Genomic DNA, 18577 nt, shown 5'->3' with positions numbered 1-18577 from the left:
TCATTTTTATTCTTATTATTTACATTATAAAAGGCGTGGTGTGTAGATAAATAAAAAAGAATGTTTAATTCACTAATTTGGAGCACAAATTTTGTAGGAATAATAATGCATATTAAAATTTAATAAATCTAACTCAACTTAAAAATTAGTTTAAGAGTTAAAATATGTTTCATACTGATAAATATTCCAAAAACTATGATAACACATCCTTCATGCTCATAAATGAATATATAAAATCTATTAAAAAATAATATAGTTAAATATAAAATATGTCTAGATAAAAACTAAGTTAAGTAGATTTAATTCAACTATGAAAACGAGATAGAGTTGGAGAGAGACTTGTGATAACATAAATTTTCTTTTTTTTGAGTGTCTTCTTGTGATAACATAATACTACTGTTGAACGACATTCTTACTGTATAAAAATTGTACATAAAATTAGAGAAAGTAAATGAAATAAGAGAAATTGATTATGCGGGTATGGGGCCCACGACATAGATCAGTTGGTCAACGACTTTGACAGAGTTGCTGAAACTTAGGTCCACCGTTTTCGACTTTGACGTAAGCCTTGTCGGGACCTTTTCTGGTGCTAATTTCCTTTCTCTACTCTACTCACCCCTCTGCTCTCAAATTTATTATAAGCGCTATTTTTTTTTTTATTCCCCAACATTTATTTAAGCAGTTAAGCATAGGACTGGCGTCTAATCCATTCGATCGGAGTATGTCTTTAGTATAATACACATTTTATAAAAATTAAATATATAATAAAAGAGATAAGGGTTAAATTCACAATCTCCTTCATATAATAATTTACCATAAATAAATAACTATTAAATTAATTAATTAATTTAGTAATTTAAATTATTTGTATATTTATAATATATATATTTATAGTTTTATGTTAGATTTTTTTAAAATTTTATTATTTTTAATTTTAATTTAAATTTAGTTTTTTATTTTTTATTTTATTAATATGTATGAAATTTAGAATGATTGAATTTTATATTTGTTTTGAAAAATTTGATATTTCTGCGGGTAGGGTAGGGTTTAGAACTTTAAGGTGCGGGTAGAGTTAAGGTTGAGAGATTCTCAATCGGCGGGTAGGATAGGGTAGAGTTTTAATAAAAATTTCAACCCGCAGTTAGGGATGGCAGGAGCACCCAAACCCACGGGTACCCGCTCCACCTCAACCCGGCCGGAGGCGGGTTTAAACCCGACCCGGAGCGGGGCGGGTTTCGATCGAGGGCGGGGCGGGGTCGGGGTCAGGGCAAACTCGCCCTGTTGAGTTAAGAAATTAACTAAATTAATTGATGATGACAAACATTATTTTATTAGGGTTAACTACCTAATTAGTATTGACCATACTTGACTAAGTGATGCAGGCCACAATTAGTAAACAAAGCAGCAGCCCAAAATGGAATAAAGAAACTGAATCTATTCTTGTGGGTAACATTTACAAACAAAGCCCAAATAAAAAATAACAAAGGAATCTCATTAGCTGAAAGGTAAGTGAACAAAATCCAAGGCCAAGGTACTTCACTCAAACTGATGCCTTCCAAACTCTTCACATATGCTTCGGTCAAACTCAGAGAAAAGAAAGAGAAAGCTTAATCCAAAAGGCAAAGGTCTAATCACTCAAAACAAACTATTTCAAGCTAAGTCAGAAGCTAAAAGTGATTTATTTCCATTTGCATGCAATTTACTTTCTTCACTCATTCTCCAACTCTCTGCTACTCCAATTTGGGATAAATAGATAAAATAATTTCTGATAATCACTGTTGTGAATCAAAGGCCAAAATTGTTACTTAGGGACAAAGTTGTAGCTCAAGGGTTCAGATCTGGGTTTACCATTGAACAAATTTTTCACTGCTAACCTGAGGCTTTCAGTCAAGCAAAAAAGTTCAGATTTAAAATTCCTAATTTAGGGATTAATTGAAAATAGTGAAATGGTAAGTTGGTGAAGCACACAACTCGAGGAGTTGACTTGGAAGAGAACAACTCAGCAACATGAAAAAAGATACAAAAGAAAAACCTGCTTCTTTCTGAAAGCAAAGAGAAAAAGAATGAGAGTGAGGTTTTAATTTGAGAGCTTCCTAAGAAGGTTCAACGTTTTGGACAGTGCTATCTAGAGAAAGAAGCATTTTGCCAAGATGAAGAACTTGATCAATGTTTGCTCAACCCGGTTCAACTCGTAGCAACAGAGGCTGTTGAAGCATCAATCTCCTTCATATTTTATAGATTGTAATATCATTTTTAATGTATATATTTCTGTAATTTCTTGAGTGAAAAAGGCTGAATGTGAGAAATCAAGAAAAAGCCTATGAGTGATAAAAAGACTGAGTGAAACACTTGAGAGAAAAGTCTAGAGTGATTTTAGATTTCTTTAGGTTGGTTATTATGTCTTGTGTCTTGTACCTGTGATGTACCTCTTTTTAAGTTGGGTTAGCACTTAGAGTGGAGAGTTAGGTATTAGTATAACCAAGTCAAGTTAGGATAGAACTTGAGAGGAAAAGGATTGTGTCAATCCGATGAAATTGGTGTATGCAATACTTTAACTATAGTGAAAATTCCACCACTGTTGTGGTGGAGACTGGATATAGATTGCATTGCACAAGGCAACTGAACTAGAATACATGCTGGTGTCATTCTTCTTCTCTTTCTTTAGGTTCTATTTTTTTATATTTATAAGACAAAACGAAATTGTCTCATAAAGTTTCCGATGCACAGTTCAAACAGAATCAAAGTGAAAACTTATAAGTAAAGGCTTATTTCATTAAAGTAAAAGAATGTCATAGAATAAACCCCCCTTCTCTAAACCGTCTACAACCTTCAATTAGTATCTAGAGCCAAGGTCTCAAAAATCAAGCTTCACTGCTTGGAGCAAAGGTCCAATGACGAACAATTTGAGCACAGCCACAGTTGCCTACACTCTAATAGAAGGTTAGTCAAACAACAGGCCTCCCTTCTTCAACGGGAAGAACTATACCTACTAGAAAGAGAGGATGCGAATCTTCATCCAATCCATTGATTACAACATATGAAAGATTGTTGTAAGCGACCTCAAAATTCCAACAAAAATAAGTGCTGATGGAGTGGTGACTCCAAAAGAAGAAACTGAATGGAATGAAGATGACAAGAAGAAAGTGGAGCTGAACGCTAAAGCTATCAACCTTCTATACTATGCTATCAGCTTTGAGGAGTATTGAAAAGTGTCAAGATGCAAGACAGTCAAAGAAATCTGGGAGAAACTCTAGGTTACACACGAAGGTACCAAGCAAGTCAAAGAAACAATGATTGATATGCTGCGAAAAGAGTATGAGATGTTCAACATGAAGGATGGAGAAAATATTGATGAAATATTTGAGAGATTCTCAATCATAATAAATAGCCTTGATGCTATGGGTTTAACTCACACAGAACAAACCCTAGTGAGAAAAGTCCTTAGAAGCCTCACAAAGGAATGGAAAACAAAAACCACTGTCCTAGCCAAGAGTAACAACCTAAGTCCCATAACCTATGATGAGCTAAGAGGAAAACTTATTGCATATGAAACCACACACACAAACCAAGACTCAAAGAAAAAGGGAATAGCTCTTAAGTCAAGAGTTGAATCAAAAGAAAGTGAGTCTACTGACGATTTTTCAAATGATGAACTTGTGTTTTTTACTAGGAGACTTAGAAGGCTAATGAGAAACAAAGACAAGTACAAAGGTTCAAGCTCAAAGGAGTACATGAAGGACATGAGTAAAGTGATTTGTCACTATTGCAAGGAGGCTAGGCATCTCAAGTACAACTATCCAAAACTCAAAAAGGAGGACAAATGAAAGAAAAAAAAGAAGAGAGTGCTCATGGCATCTTGGGAAGATCTTGAAAATGATTTGGATGAGGAAGAGGACTCAGAATGCGAAGCTCAAATCTGCTTCATGGTTGGTGAAGATCAACTTGATGAGGTACATTACTATGATTTGCCCATAGATGATTTACATGTCATAATTGATGATCTCACACTAAATTTTGCAAAATTGCTGGAAAAATACAATAAATGTAAATCTGAAAAAGAAATGTTGAAAGATGAAAATGATTTTTTGAAAGAGAAGGTGAAGGAATCTGAATGTGCTTTGGACATTATTGAAGAAAATAGATTTTTGAAATCTGAACTTGAGAAACTAAAAGGAAAGCACATTGTGGATCCTTCTCAAGAGCTTATTGCTAAAAATGAAAGATTAAATGAAATAATTAAAAGATTGAACAATGATTTAGCAAAATTTACTCAAAGTTCTAGCAACTTGGATAAATTACTTGCAAATTAATGACCATTGTTTGAAAAATCTAGGTTAAGATATGTGACAAAAGATAATGCAGTTTTTGATAACCTTTCAACAAAATTTATAGCCTCTTCTTCAAAAACAAAATCCATCATGAATAAATCTGGTCTGGACATGTTCCCTCCTATGAAGAGGAATTTAGAAAATATTATTTTGATGAAACTGCATCATCTTCTTCAAGGACTGGACCTGCATCAAACAAGTCGGGTCTAGGCTATATCTCAAAAAATGAAGTTGCTTTAAAAAATGCACAATTTTTCAAAAGAACTTCACAATTGAGAAGCCCACATGAGTTTAAAAATTCTAGTTTAGATGCATTTACAAAAAGGAAAAGCAACCACAAAAATTATTTTGTCAAGAGAAATGCTTATCCTTCAAAAATCAGAAAAACTCAACATTTTAATCATTTCTAGCATCGAAATAAAAATCAATTTCAGCAACATATTTCAGAAAATTATTACTTTAATTGTAAGAAAACTGGTCACTCTTACTTACAATACTTCATTGAAAAAAGAAAAGTAGGAAATTAAATTTACAATGTTATTTGTGACCTTAATGCACTTGGGCAATCAAGGTGGATTAACTTTAAAGGATCCAAATTAATTTGGATACTTAAGGTCGATTGAAATCATATGCAGATTTGCCTAGCATCCAAAAAAAAAAAGAAAGATATGTGGTACTTGGATAGTGGGTGTTCTAGGCACATGACTGGAAGGTCAACTTTCTTTATCAAACTAAACAAATATGATGTAGATTTTGTGACCTTTGGAGATGATGGAAAATGTAAAATTGTTGCTGTTGAAAAAGTAGATAATGATCACTCTACTTTCATTGATGATGTCTTTTTGGTTAATGGTTTAAGGCATAATCTTTTGAGTATAAGTCATTTGTGTGATTTGGGTTATTTGGTGACTTTCAAAAGATTGGAGTGCTGTATTGTGAATGAAAAGACTAATGATGTATTGTTCATTGCTAAGCATTGTGATAATGTATATGGACTTACTCTTGATGAACTAAAGGATCAAAATGTTGCTTGTTTTCACTCTAAAAAATCTTAAAAGTGGCTATGGCACAAGATATTGGGCCATACTAGTATGTTTCAAATAAATAAGCTTGTCAAGAAAGGATTAGTGAGAGGTCTTCCTTTGATAAAATTTGACAAAGACATCACTTATGATGCTTGTCAAATGAAAAAACAAACAAAGAGTTTATTTAAATCAAAGGAAGACATCTCTATAAAAAGACCACTAAATATTTGAATCTGAATATCCCCTTTCTTTGACATTATACTCTCTCCATTTTTTCTTGGAAGTTCTTGATCGATTTGTTCTTCAATTCACATATATACCGATCTTTAGTTATTTTTTATTTATTTTTAATTTTAAGTTTGATTATTTATTTTTGCTTGATCAAGTAGCTTCAATTATATGGTTTCCATTTTTTTTATCATGATCATCATAGTTTTTGTTAGAGTTTGATGGGAGATTGTTCATTTATCACAATTTTTTATATTAAATTTTGTTTTGTATTTTTTTTTTATTGTTTCCTCTTGTTGTGATTGAAATTTTGTGTTTTGTCAGGTAATTTCTGTTCTGTTTTAGATCTTTTTGAGAGATAATAAGAAAAAGAAAAGTAGCTTTGATTTCTGTTCTTATTCCGTTTCACTAAATGAATGCATACATGTAGAAGAAACTGTGTTGTGTTGGATTGACTTTTTATTAAAATTTGATTAACTGATTATTTATTTTAGTGGATCATATTCTTTCTTGAGTTTGTATTTAGTGGACCATATTATTAAAATTTGAGTAACTGATTATTCATTTTAACGATACAACAAATTTGATTAACTAATTATACAAGATTGAGAAACTGAGAAGTATGACTTTTGTTACATGACTGAAACTACTGCATTTCTCTCATCATGCTTCAATTAGTAGCTTTCTTAAGTAATTTATATGATGATCTTCTTTATACAATATTATCATATGATCCTGTAAGCTTTCTATGTGCAAGACATAAATTTCTTTATAGATACTAGCATTTGTTACTTTATATGATTTTTCCTTTATTATGATTTTGTCTTTACTGTTGTTCTGGTTTATTGAATTGTGGAAAAGAATTTGTAACTGTCATTGAGTACTAGTATATATATATATATATATATATATATAAAATGAGTTTTATTTTAATCAATACAAAAGAGGACCATTATATTTAATTTATGCTCTCTAGTTATTTGATCTCTTTATTATCCTCCACAAGTATATATCTCTAGTTTATATGTTTTGTGTTTTCAATGTAGGTTTGTTAAGATAATTTTATGGCTAGTAATACTAGAGAAGACACACAAAGCAATAATATTGCACCTACCGATAATGAAATTGAAGTTTAGAGTAATGCTAATCTAACTTCAGAAACTCCACAAGCAACGGATAATAATGCCTCAAATTCAGAAGGATCAACTCCTGTTGAAGGTGACAATAAGGCTAATGTTAAGAGTGCTTATTGGGAGTATTTTGATCGTTTAAAAGTTGACGGTGAATGGAAGGCAAAATGCAAATTTTGCAAGAGTGTGCTTAATGCAAATTTGAAAAATGGTACCAAGTCATTGAGAAACCATGTGGACCGATATTGTAAGAGAATAAAAGTGGCGAACTCAAGGCAATCATCAATTGTTGAATCACTACCAAAGCAAGCACAAGTGCAAAAAGTAAATGAAGATGGCTTTGTGTTTGACCCTTCAAAGACAAGAAAGTGTGTCGCCGAAATGATTATCCTGCATGAGTATCCTTTGAGTTGTGTGGACTACCATGGACTGAGGTGAGTGTTTGCATCAATGCAACCAACATTTAAAATGTCTAGTCGCAACACAGTTAGGAAAGACGTCTTGAAGATGTTTGGGATGAGAAGCTGAAGTTAACTCTTCAACTGGATGAAAATGATAGTAGAGTTGCAATAACTAGCGACATGTGGACTTCCAATAAAAAAAAAGGTTACATGATTGTCACAGCTCACTATATCAATAGTTCGTGGAAGTTGCAAATGCGCCTATTGATGTACTTCAAAAACTTCATAAACTTTTATACATTGCATTGTTTTTGTATGTTGAGGTTCGTTAATCTAAAATGCATGCATGTTTGTTTTATTTTTCAACTTTTGTTATGTTCTTTGTCCCCATACAAGTGAAGTTCTTACTCAAACATTGATGAAAATATTGTTAGAATGGAACGTTGATAGAAAACTGTCTACTGTTATATTGGATAATTGTTCTACTAATAATGCTATAATAGATGAACTGTTGGGGCGTTTAGATTCTTCATTTTTGATGTTGGGGGGTAAATTGTTGCATATGCGTTGTTGTGCTCAGATATTGAATTTGATTGTGAAGAATGGTTTGAGTATAGTTAAGGAAAGTATTGAAAAGATTCGTAGTAGTGTATTGTATTGGACTGTAACGTAGAAAATGAACGAAATTTTTGTGAGTTGGTGTGCTAAAACAGCGATTTCATTTACTAAGAAATTGGTTCTTGATTGTCCGACCAGGTGGAACTCAATTTATTTGATGTTAGAAACTGCATTGTTGTATAAAGCTGTCTTTCCTAGGTTAAGGCAGAAGGAACTCCAATATAAAACTGTGCCAAGTAATGAGGAGTGGGAACTTGCCAAGGAAATATGTGATAGATTGAAGTTATTTTATGATGTTACTCAACTGTTTTCTGGTTCTAAATTTCTGACTTCCAATCTTTACTTTACTTTGGTATGTAAAATAAAAGTCTCATTGAATGAATGGCAACTTTCTAGTAATTATTTAATTGCTAATATGGCTTCTAGCATGAAGAAGAAATTTGAGAAGTATTGGGATGAGATTCATGGCATTATGGGTATTGTTGCTGTTTTAGATCTTAGGTACAAGATGGTTGGGGTCGAGTTTTAATTTGAAAAAATGTATCCAGATCCAATAGAATGTTCCAAGCAAGTTGACAGAATTCATCAGTTGTGTACTGAGTTGGTTAATGAATACAATAAAAAAAATGAGTTCTGATGTGTCACGTGTTGGTACAAAAGAAGTTATGAAAGTGAAAATATAAGCATATTTGGGGGTGATGAATATATGGTGTATCTTAAAAGAAGAAAAATGACAAGGAGTTCATATGTAAATGTTGAATTTGATCATTATCTTGAGGAGAAAATTCATCCTCCAAATGATCCTAACTTTAATGTTTTAAAATGGTGAAAGAACAATCAAATGAAATTTAAAGTTTTGGCAAAAATAGCCAAGGATATATATGCCATTCCGGTATCCACTGTTGCTTCTGAATCTGCTTTTAGTACAAGTGGTCGTGTAATTTCTCCCCATCGCGAAAAGCTCAAAAAAAGAATAATTGAAACTTTGATCTGTGGCCAAATTGGTTGTAGGCAGCTTTAGGGAATAAAGGTGATATATTACTTAATATTTCATTTATGTTAATTTTTTACATAATAGTAATTAATTTATTAATTGCTATTTCTTTTAATTTTTAGGTTTGAATCTTGACCTTCAAATCTTTAACGACGATGAAGATGTGGAAAGTGATAAAAAATAAGGATTGAAAACTTTTTTATATTTTAATGATGTAATTTCTTTATGTTTGTATTTTAATTTAGTTATTCGATATTGTATGAACTTTTTTTAATTTCAAGTTATTTGACATTATATAAATCTTATGTTTGTATTTTAATTTAGTTATGAATTTTAAGTTTTTATCTTAATTTATATATGAATGTATAAAAATTAAAATGTCATTTAATTTTTATAAGGGCGGGTAGGGACGGAACGGATATCCGTGGGGACGGGTTATGGTAGAGTAGCCTACTACCGCGGTAGAGGTGGGGCGGGTAGTAGTGGAGTGCAAGGAGGGCGGGGCGGAGTCGGGTAGGACAAAAACCCGCCTCACTACTACCCTCTACCCGCTGGTAGAGGTAGGATAGGATCCAAATCCTACTCTACTCTAACCATTGCCAGCCCTACTTAAGCTTATTAGTAAGCTAACTACTAGATCAATCCAATTTAGTTTAAGTGTTACTTTTATTATACACAAATAAATTTTTAATAAAATAAAAAATTTTCAATATTTTTAACAAAAGTATATTAATTTTTAATTTTTAAAAATATATATGAGAAATTAAATTATTTAAAATGTTGTTTCTTATTTTATTTAAAATTAAATTATTCAACTTTAAACTAATTTAAATATAAAATTATTATATATATACAAAATTAACCACAAAATTTATAATTATGTATTTATGTATATTTTACATGTGTTATTTTAAATATTTTTCATGTATTTTAAAATTTTAATATATATTTTATATTTTATTAGTAAATAATTTTTTACTGCATATTAATATAGTGGCTTAGAATATCTCTCCTTTAATTTAATTTTCTGGATTTTATTTATTATAAATTCTTTCGTCTTGCCGTTTTCATGTTGGGCTATCATCATAAGCCAACCTGAATTTATTTTTTTTGAATCAAAATAAGCTCAACACACTAATGTGGAGCAGCAAAAGAACAACAAGAACTTCGTAAAAACATAAAATCCCTATATCTTCCGGCAACTCCATCAACCACCCAAGGATACACTCTCAGTCCATTCGTTGTAGCTCAGCAAAGTCTTTCTTAGTACACAGTCCACCACTGTTTCCTGATTCTGAAAAATCCTAGCATTGCGTTCCACCCAAATATTCCAAATAACTGCAAAGAACCCCGGCAACCATTTCTTCTGCTCTTGTTTCCGCTTATGCCGACCAGTCCACCTCTCAAACAGTTCCCTTATGGTTCCAGGCATAGACCAAACCTCCCCAAAAGTCCTCAACCACCTGCACCACACCTGCCATGTGAACTCACAGAGAAGAAACAAATGCTCCACCGACTCTATCTCCCTCTTGCATAGTACACAGAGAGTATCATTAAGTCTAATAACGCCTAATCTACTCAATCTCTCTTTAGTATTCACTCTACCAATGAGCACAAACCACCCAAACAACTCAATTCTTGGCGGTACCATCCCTCGCCACACTGAGCTTGTGAAACTGTAGCTCGTTATCTCATCTGACAGAGTCTCCGATTGTAGGACCTGCAGCACCGACTTAGTAGAAAAAATCCCTTTACTATCAAACTTCCAAACCAACGTGTCTTCTTTACCATCTGACAGCTTCACTGGCCTCAGCCACTCATGAAGTTGATGGACAAGCTCCAGCTCCCATTGGAACAACTCTCTCCGCCACTGAAAATTCCAAATCCACTCAAGTCCATCCCAAAAACCACAATCCCCTATCATCGAATCCTGCTGATTCGAAACAGAAAATAATCTTGGAAAAGCCACCTTCAAGGGGCCCCCTTGCAGCCAGTTATCTTCCCAAAACAAGATATTCCTCCCATTTCCTACCTCCATTGCCAGGCCAGTAAGTATTTTGTCTTTTATCCTCTGATCTTTTAAATTAAGATTACATATGTCCTTCTAGGGCCCTCCTTTATCTGGTAGCTTCTGGCTTACTAGCATTACATCAGGCTTCAGGTTGTTGCACGAGCAGACAATCCTTTTCCATAAGGGACACTCCTCTTTAGAAAATCTCCACCACCACTTAAATAAAAGCGCTGTGTTCCTGAGTACCGCATCTCCAACCCCCAGACCCTCAGCCTTTCGTGGTGCCTGAACCAACTCCCACTTAACTAATGGAATACCGTCAGTACCATCCCCCTTACACCACATGAATCTCCTTTGCAATGCAATCAGCTTATCTGCAACGGCCTTTGGCATCTTGTATAGACTGAGGTAGTATATAGGAAGGCTATTCAATACTGATCTAATAAGAACAAGCTTACCCGCTTTGGTGAGGACCTTCGCTTTCCAGAGGCTGAGTTTTTCTTCCACCTTGTCAATTACCGGTTTCCAAGTCTTTGCCAACCGAGGATTCGCACCCAATGAGATCCCGAGATACCTTACAGGTAAGACCGCTTGCTTACAACCCAACAAACCACAGGCACTATCTACCCATTCCTGCTCACAATTTACCGAGATCAAACTTGACTTCTTAAAATTAATGCTCAACCCCGACATCAACTCAAAACACCGCAACAGTCTCCTATAATTGACTATTGTCTCTGTCACTGGGGGGCAAAACAGAATCGTATCATCAGCAAATTGCAAGTGCGACAATTCAATATGCTCACCTCCTACTAGCAGCGGTTCAATGCGCCCATTCCTTACCGCTTCTCCTACCATCCGATTCAACACGTCGACCACCAATACGAACAGAAATGGCGAGAGGGGATCCCCTTGTCTGAGACCTCTTTCCATGTTGAACGGCTTAGAAGGTGACCCATTCACCAGAACAGACATCGTGGCCGTACTGACACACTCCTTCACCCAATTTCTCCAGCGCGGTCCAAAACCCATTTTCTGTAGCACTATATCCACGAAGCTCCATCTGACTCTATCATACGCTTTATGGAAATCTAGCTTAATAATGACCGCCTTTCTTCTCCTTGCCTTGAGCCAATGAACTGTCTCACAAGCTATGAGAGCACCATCATGTATTTTTCTACCTTTCACAAATGCAGTCTGAGTCTCACCCACCAAACCCGGCATAACTGACCTCATTCTTCTCACCATCACCTTCGAAATCACCTTGTACACGCATCCCACCAAACTAATCGGCCTAAAATCCTTAATTTCCTTAGCACCCAAGAATTTTGGGGCCAGCGTCACCCATGTGATATTCACATCTGATGGTAACGTTGCCCTTTGAAAGAAATCCATTACTGCCGCCGTGAACTCCTGACCAATCTCTTCCCAACATTTCTTGATAAAATTCATATTGTAGCAATCGCTACCTGGGGCCTTCGATGATTCACAATCCCAAACTGCCTCCTTAATTTCCTCTGCAGACGGTAGAACCTCCAAGGCTGCTGACTCAACTGTATCAATTTGCGGCACCAACCCATCCCGAATCCCAATCCTTGGTACATACTCCTGCCGGTACAGTTCCTTGTAAAATCCCCTTATTGCATGCTTTATCCTTGCCTGATTCCTCACAAGCCGTCCCTGGATCATCAGAATTTATATATTTTAAAGCGTTCATATTTTAAACAAAATTAATGTTAGTTGAACGTAAAATTAATTTTAAAATGGGATTAATTTTGGTGTAATTCGATAAAATAGAATTTGGAGTGATTTACATGTTTGCAGAATCTTTGTTTTTCGCACAATATAAGAAAATTGACACATTTTTTGCAAAGAAAATTATATGGTACAGATCTAAATCTGTACAGATTTAAAGATTTGCTTACTTAAACCACACTTTTTAAAGTCACACTTTTCACTTAAAACCGTAGCTCTTCACAAAGAAAAGCGTTACCTAATGGAAAAAAGTAAATTAGAAGATTTAAGAGAAGAAATAATTAAGTTATCAAAATTAATAGATAAAAAATTAATGATTTTAACTAATGTTAACTGTAATGACACCGAATTCTTAAAATCAATACAAAATGATTTTTCTCAAAATCTTTATTTTACTATAAGCTTTATTGAAGGACTTCAAAAACCTAAAAAAACTTATTTTTCACACGGAATTTCTAAGAAATGTTATCATGGAAATGATTCCCCACATCTTTATCATACTTTTAACCCACAATTAAATTCTATAGTAGATATGCTTGAAGAAATACTAGTATCCATAAAATTTCAAAGAAATAAGGAAAAAGAAAATCCAAAAGAAGAAAAATTTCAAAATATAATCAACATAACAGATTTAAAAGTAAAACCACCACTAAAATTATGAATATTGAAGAAAAATTAGAAGAAGTTACAATGCTTTTTAAACAATTAAAAATGGCTCAAGAAAATAATATTATGGAACAGGGATTTCAGATAGAAGAAGAAATAGTAAATTCTGAAAATATAGAAAATGAAGAACACATCCTAGATTATTCAAGTGACGAAGAACCAGCAATTCCAATATAAGTAAAAAATGAAGCTGGAACATCTAGGGATAATCAATCTCAATTTAAATGGGAAACAGGTTTTGATAATTATGCTTTTAAAAAAGAGTTTATAAATAAAGATTCAAAATATACAAAAATACCATCAAAATACGTTCCTAAAATCCAGGAAATGGAAGGAGAAAGAATGCTCGATTTAGACTGTAAAACGAATGAAAAAGAAATTTTCGAAAACTGGTTGAATTCCTTCTTATTAGAAGCCTTTACTAATCCAAAACTTAATGAATTATCTGGAAGAGACATTTGGAACTACATAGGGTTTCATACTAAAGGAGCTATAAGAGATTATATGACATCAATAGAAAACCAAATAATAGAAGAATTAGCAACAAAAATAACAGCTTATGATAAGATATTATATATAATGATGATTCTATATAAAGAATTTTTTGGAAAAAATATTATAGATCATAAACAAGAAGTCTATAATAAAGAATATCAAGAAGCAAAAAACCATTTAGCTAACATTCACATATATGATCTATGTAATGTGGAGTCTTATATATGTGAATATAGAATACATTATTACAAATTAAAAGAAGAAGATAAAAATCATTATCTTAGTATGTATATAACAAAACTTCCATATCCTGCTAACGAATTTATTATGGGAAGATTTATAAGAGAAATAAATAGAGGAACAATTGAAAATAATTTTGGTGGAGCAACCTCTGCAATAAGAGAGGAAATAAGAGAACATTGTATGCAAGAAGCAACTCAAAAAAGATTTGCAAATATAATTAGAATTTGCTGTCAGGATAATGAAGAGATACCTAAAAAATATGGTCTTAATAAAAATTTTCAAAGAAAAAGAAAATATCAATTTAGAAAAAGAAAATACTATCCAAACTGGAGAAAAAAGAGGTATTTTAGAAAAAGAAATAACACTAAAAATAAGAAACAAAAAAGTGATTATTGCCCAAATAAAAAAGAAAATTGTAAGTGTTGGTATTGCCAAGAAGAAGGACACTATGCAAATGAATGTCCGAAAAAGAAGGATAAAAAGGATCTTACTAAACAAATAGAAATTGCTAAGTCTTGTTTCATGGAACCTTTAGAAGAATCTGATGATAACTTAGACTATATTTTTGAATATGTCTCGGAAACAGACTCAGAGACTGAGTAATAATACTACATTTATTACTATAAAAATAACAGAAAAATTTATAAATGCTTTCATAGATTCTGGAGCAACACAATGCTTTGCTAGTTCAAATATAAAGCTTGATTGGAAAAAATTAAAGAAACCATTAAGAGTTAGAATAGCTGACAAATCAATACATAAAATTGACCAAAAAGCAGAGATGGTTGAAATTTTTATTCAAAATTATAGGTTCATTGTTCCATCTATATACATGTTAGATTCTGGAATGGATTTTATCATAGGAAATAACTTTTTAAAACTATATCATCCATTCATTCAAGAACTAACATATATAGTTTTAAAAGCTCCACACGATTCTTCAATAAATCAAAAATCAAAACGTATAAAAATACCGACTACTACTATAGATAAGATCTTAAAATTTAAAATATTTTCTATATTAGAGACATGTTATTTAAATTTATACTTTCAAATAAATATCCCAAAAAATAATCTTGAAATAAAGATAGAAGAACTTTTGGATGAAATTTGTGCTGAAAATCCTTTAGATATTAAAAATACAAATAACGAATTAGTAAGCATTAAATTAAAAGATCCGACAAAAGAGATAAATGTTCCAAATAAAATCCCTTATTCCGCAAGAGATAGAGAAGAGTTTTCATTAGAATGTAGAGATCTTTTGGAAAAAGGAATTATAAGATTAAGTAAAAGTCCTCATGCGGCTCCAGCCTTTTATGTCGAAAACAATAATGAAATTAAAAGGGGAAAACGAAGAATGGTTATTAACTATAAGAAGATGAATGAAGCAACTATTGGTGATGCTCATAAACTTCCAAGAAAAGATTCTATTTTAGAAAAAATCAAAGGAGCAACTTGGTTTTCATCTCTTGATGCAAAATCAGGATATTGGCAACTTCGCTTAGACGAAGAAACAAAGAAATTAACTGCTTTTACTTGTCCAACAAAAGAATCAACAAGTATGTTGCTCTATGAATGGAATGTATTGCCATTCGGATTAAAACAAGCTCCAGGTATTTATCAAAGATTTATGGAAGAAAATCTAAAAGAGTTAAATGAATTTGTTTTAGTGTACATTGATGATATACTAATTTTTACAAAACAGGATAGAGAAGATCATCTTCAAAAATTATTAATAGTTTTAGAAAGATGTAAAGAAAAAGGATTAGTTCTTAGCAAAAAGAAAGCAAGAATGGCAAAACAAGAAATAGAGTTTCTTGGATTAATTCTATCCACTCAAGGAAAGCTAAAACTTCAGCCAAATGTCCTAGAAAAGGTAAATTTATTTCCTAATAAAATAGAAGATAGAAAACAATTACAAAGATTTTTAGGGTGTATAAATTATATTTCTGATCAAGGATTCTTAAAGAATATAACAGAATACACTAAAAGCTTATTTCCAAAAATAAGTACTAAAAAAGAATGGAAATGGGATGAAAAAGATAGTATGCAAATTTAAAAGATTAAAGAATTATGTAAAAAACTTCCAGAACTTTATATTCCAGAAGAAAATGACTACTTAATAGTAGAAACAGATGCTTCAGACATAACCTGGTCAGGATGTCTAAAAGCTAAGAAAGCTATAAAAAGTTTGGAGCAAGGAAAAGAATCACTAGATTCTAAAAATTCCCCAAAGGAATTACTTTGCAGGTATATTTCAGGGACTTTTACTCCAACAGAATAGAGATATACCACTCATGAAAAGGAAACTCTAGCAGCAATTAAATCTCTTAAGAAATGGAAAATTGATTTACTACCCAGAGAATTTACATTAAGGACAGATTCAAGCTACCTAACAGGTTTCATACGATATAATTTAAAAGTTGATTATAATCATGGACGATTGGTAAGATGGCAATTATTTTTGTTACAATATCCAATAAAAATTGAATATATTAAGGGTGACAAAAATGTTATTGCAGATACATTAACAAGAGAATGGAGTTCGTCTACAACGCATTAGATCAAGAAATTCAGAAATACGAACAAGAACTCGAAAAATGCAAGCATTGTCAGCAAATAAGGACACAGATCCAATCCCTCAAGAAGGCCATCGAAGCAATGAAATCAACACAACAACCAAAACCATCAGAGCTCAGCCAGCTAAGCGTGGTGGACAAATCAGGTGAAGAAAAAATTCCAGAAAATAAAACAATTGCTGAAATTATCAAAAAATCCACCCAAGATAAAAAATATTATGTAATTTATAATGGCCCCATGAAAGGAGTATATGATGCCTGGGAAAAAGCAGCACCATTTACACATCAATCAAGGATAATTCATAAAGGAGGGTTTTTAACACTGGAAGAAGCAAAGGAATCTTTCAGGGAATATGAAGCTCTTCATCCAGAGCAAACCCTAAAAAGAGCAGATAAAGCTCCAATTCAAACCTAGAGAACAGGGATAATAAGAAACATTCCTACAAGGGCTGAAATCAAAGAAAAGAAAAGGGTCTGTAGATCAAATCTCAGAGAAACCCTTAATATAGTCCTGAACTGGACTGAAGAAAAAAGAGCAATTTTGGGATATTATCCTATTGCCAAAGAACAGCTAACAAAGCTGGTTATATTTCCAGATGCATCCCCATCGGACACCTATCAGTTTTTCCAGTATGGATTAATTGATACAATTTTAATTTTTAATGATCTAAAAATTATTAGTGAGTTTCCTGCAGGATTCGTTGATGCAGTGAAGAGATTTAAAAATATGATTGACAACGTAAATCCAAGGGATATATCCCTAAAATTTACGAACAGTCAACCTATTTTTAATGAAGAAGAAGAATGCTTGGTTCCAGCACACCAAGTAATATTCATGTCCGTCTTCCCAGGAAATTTTCAACCAATTGATCAAGTTCAAGATTTAACAATCTACAGTCATGAAGGAAGGCTAGCCAGCACACTAGCAAGGGTCTTCGAAAGAACTCAAAAGATAACAAGGGAATCTCACACAAGAATTAATTATAAAAGCAGAAATACTTTGCTTGTGTCTAGTAAAAGGAATGAAATTGAAGAAAGAGAGATGAGACTCTTAGTGGAATTTGAATCAGCATTCTACAACTTATCTAGACTCTTAGAAAAGCTCCCTGAAGGGATAAAGAGGAATCTCTGCTATTTGATAAAAGACAGAGAAGACCACAAGTGCCAGCTATGCGTCTCAGAGTTATCTGAAGAAAGCAATAATAAAACGGAATCAACCCACATGATAAAGGAAGAAGACAACGTATCTGAAGGTCACATAATGAAAGAGGAAGACAGCACATCTGAAGCATCTCTCAACATTATTGCATAGTGACGTAAGCGCTTAGGTCATAGAGCACCAACAATGTAGCTGGTGCAAGATAATAAACAATGACGTAAGCAATGACGTCATAAGAAGGGTAAGGATGGGAATTGTCCATCAGACCCAACCATTATAAATAGGTTGCTTAAGCAATTGTAGAAGGCATCAGAAAATAGAAAGCAGGAGGCTAAGAGTACTCATATGCTAGGAGAGCAAGGAGGAAGCAGCCGAGGCGATTCTATAGTCTGAAGAAAAATTCCCTTAAGGGAAAAATAGTTCTAAACTCCCCTCTGGAGTTAGTATCTACAATCTCCCCTCTGGAGATAAAAACCCCTTATGTAAAATATACTAAATAAAGGAAGTTTTTCTCCAGAAAGGTACATCTTCATTCTAGTCTTTCAATTATGAATTATTTAGAAAGTTTAGAATTAACAGAAGAATCTGATTATTATAGATTAACTGCTTTATTAGATAATGAAAAGCAGGCTGTTCTAAAAACAGAATTAAACCTCAAATCGAATGAAAATTTCAATAAACAAAATCTTTTAAAAGAAGTTTTTAATAGAAAAAATATAATATACTATGGAAAAATTCAACTTGAAGCTCCTATAAAAATAAAATCTGCCAATGGAGAACTTGAAATAGCTTTGATAAATAATGAAGAATTGAGTAAACAGATTGAGAAAATTAAGGATCAACAAAAAAGATCTAAAATTGGATGGATTCATATTAGTACTATACAAGTCTTAATCAAATCTACATATATGAAAGGAATTAATTCACCAATAAGTTTAGCAATCT

General features: G+C 32.8%; 1 pseudogene; it reads left to right on the top strand.

Annotated features, from left to right (window-relative positions):
• The first annotated feature begins 16399 nt into the window (after positions 1-16399).
• On the top strand, positions 16400-17907 carry LOC148563267 (uncharacterized; annotated as a pseudogene).
• Positions 17908-18577: the final 670 nt, after the last annotated feature.

This window comes from Arachis ipaensis, chromosome B5 (assembly GCF_059453495.1).
Source record: "Arachis ipaensis isolate K30076 ecotype BB chromosome B5, ASM5945349v1, whole genome shotgun sequence".
Taxonomy (NCBI): domain Eukaryota; kingdom Viridiplantae; phylum Streptophyta; class Magnoliopsida; order Fabales; family Fabaceae; genus Arachis; species Arachis ipaensis.
The sequence above is the reverse complement of the archived record's forward strand: the minus strand, read 5'-3'. Positions and strand labels throughout refer to the sequence as shown.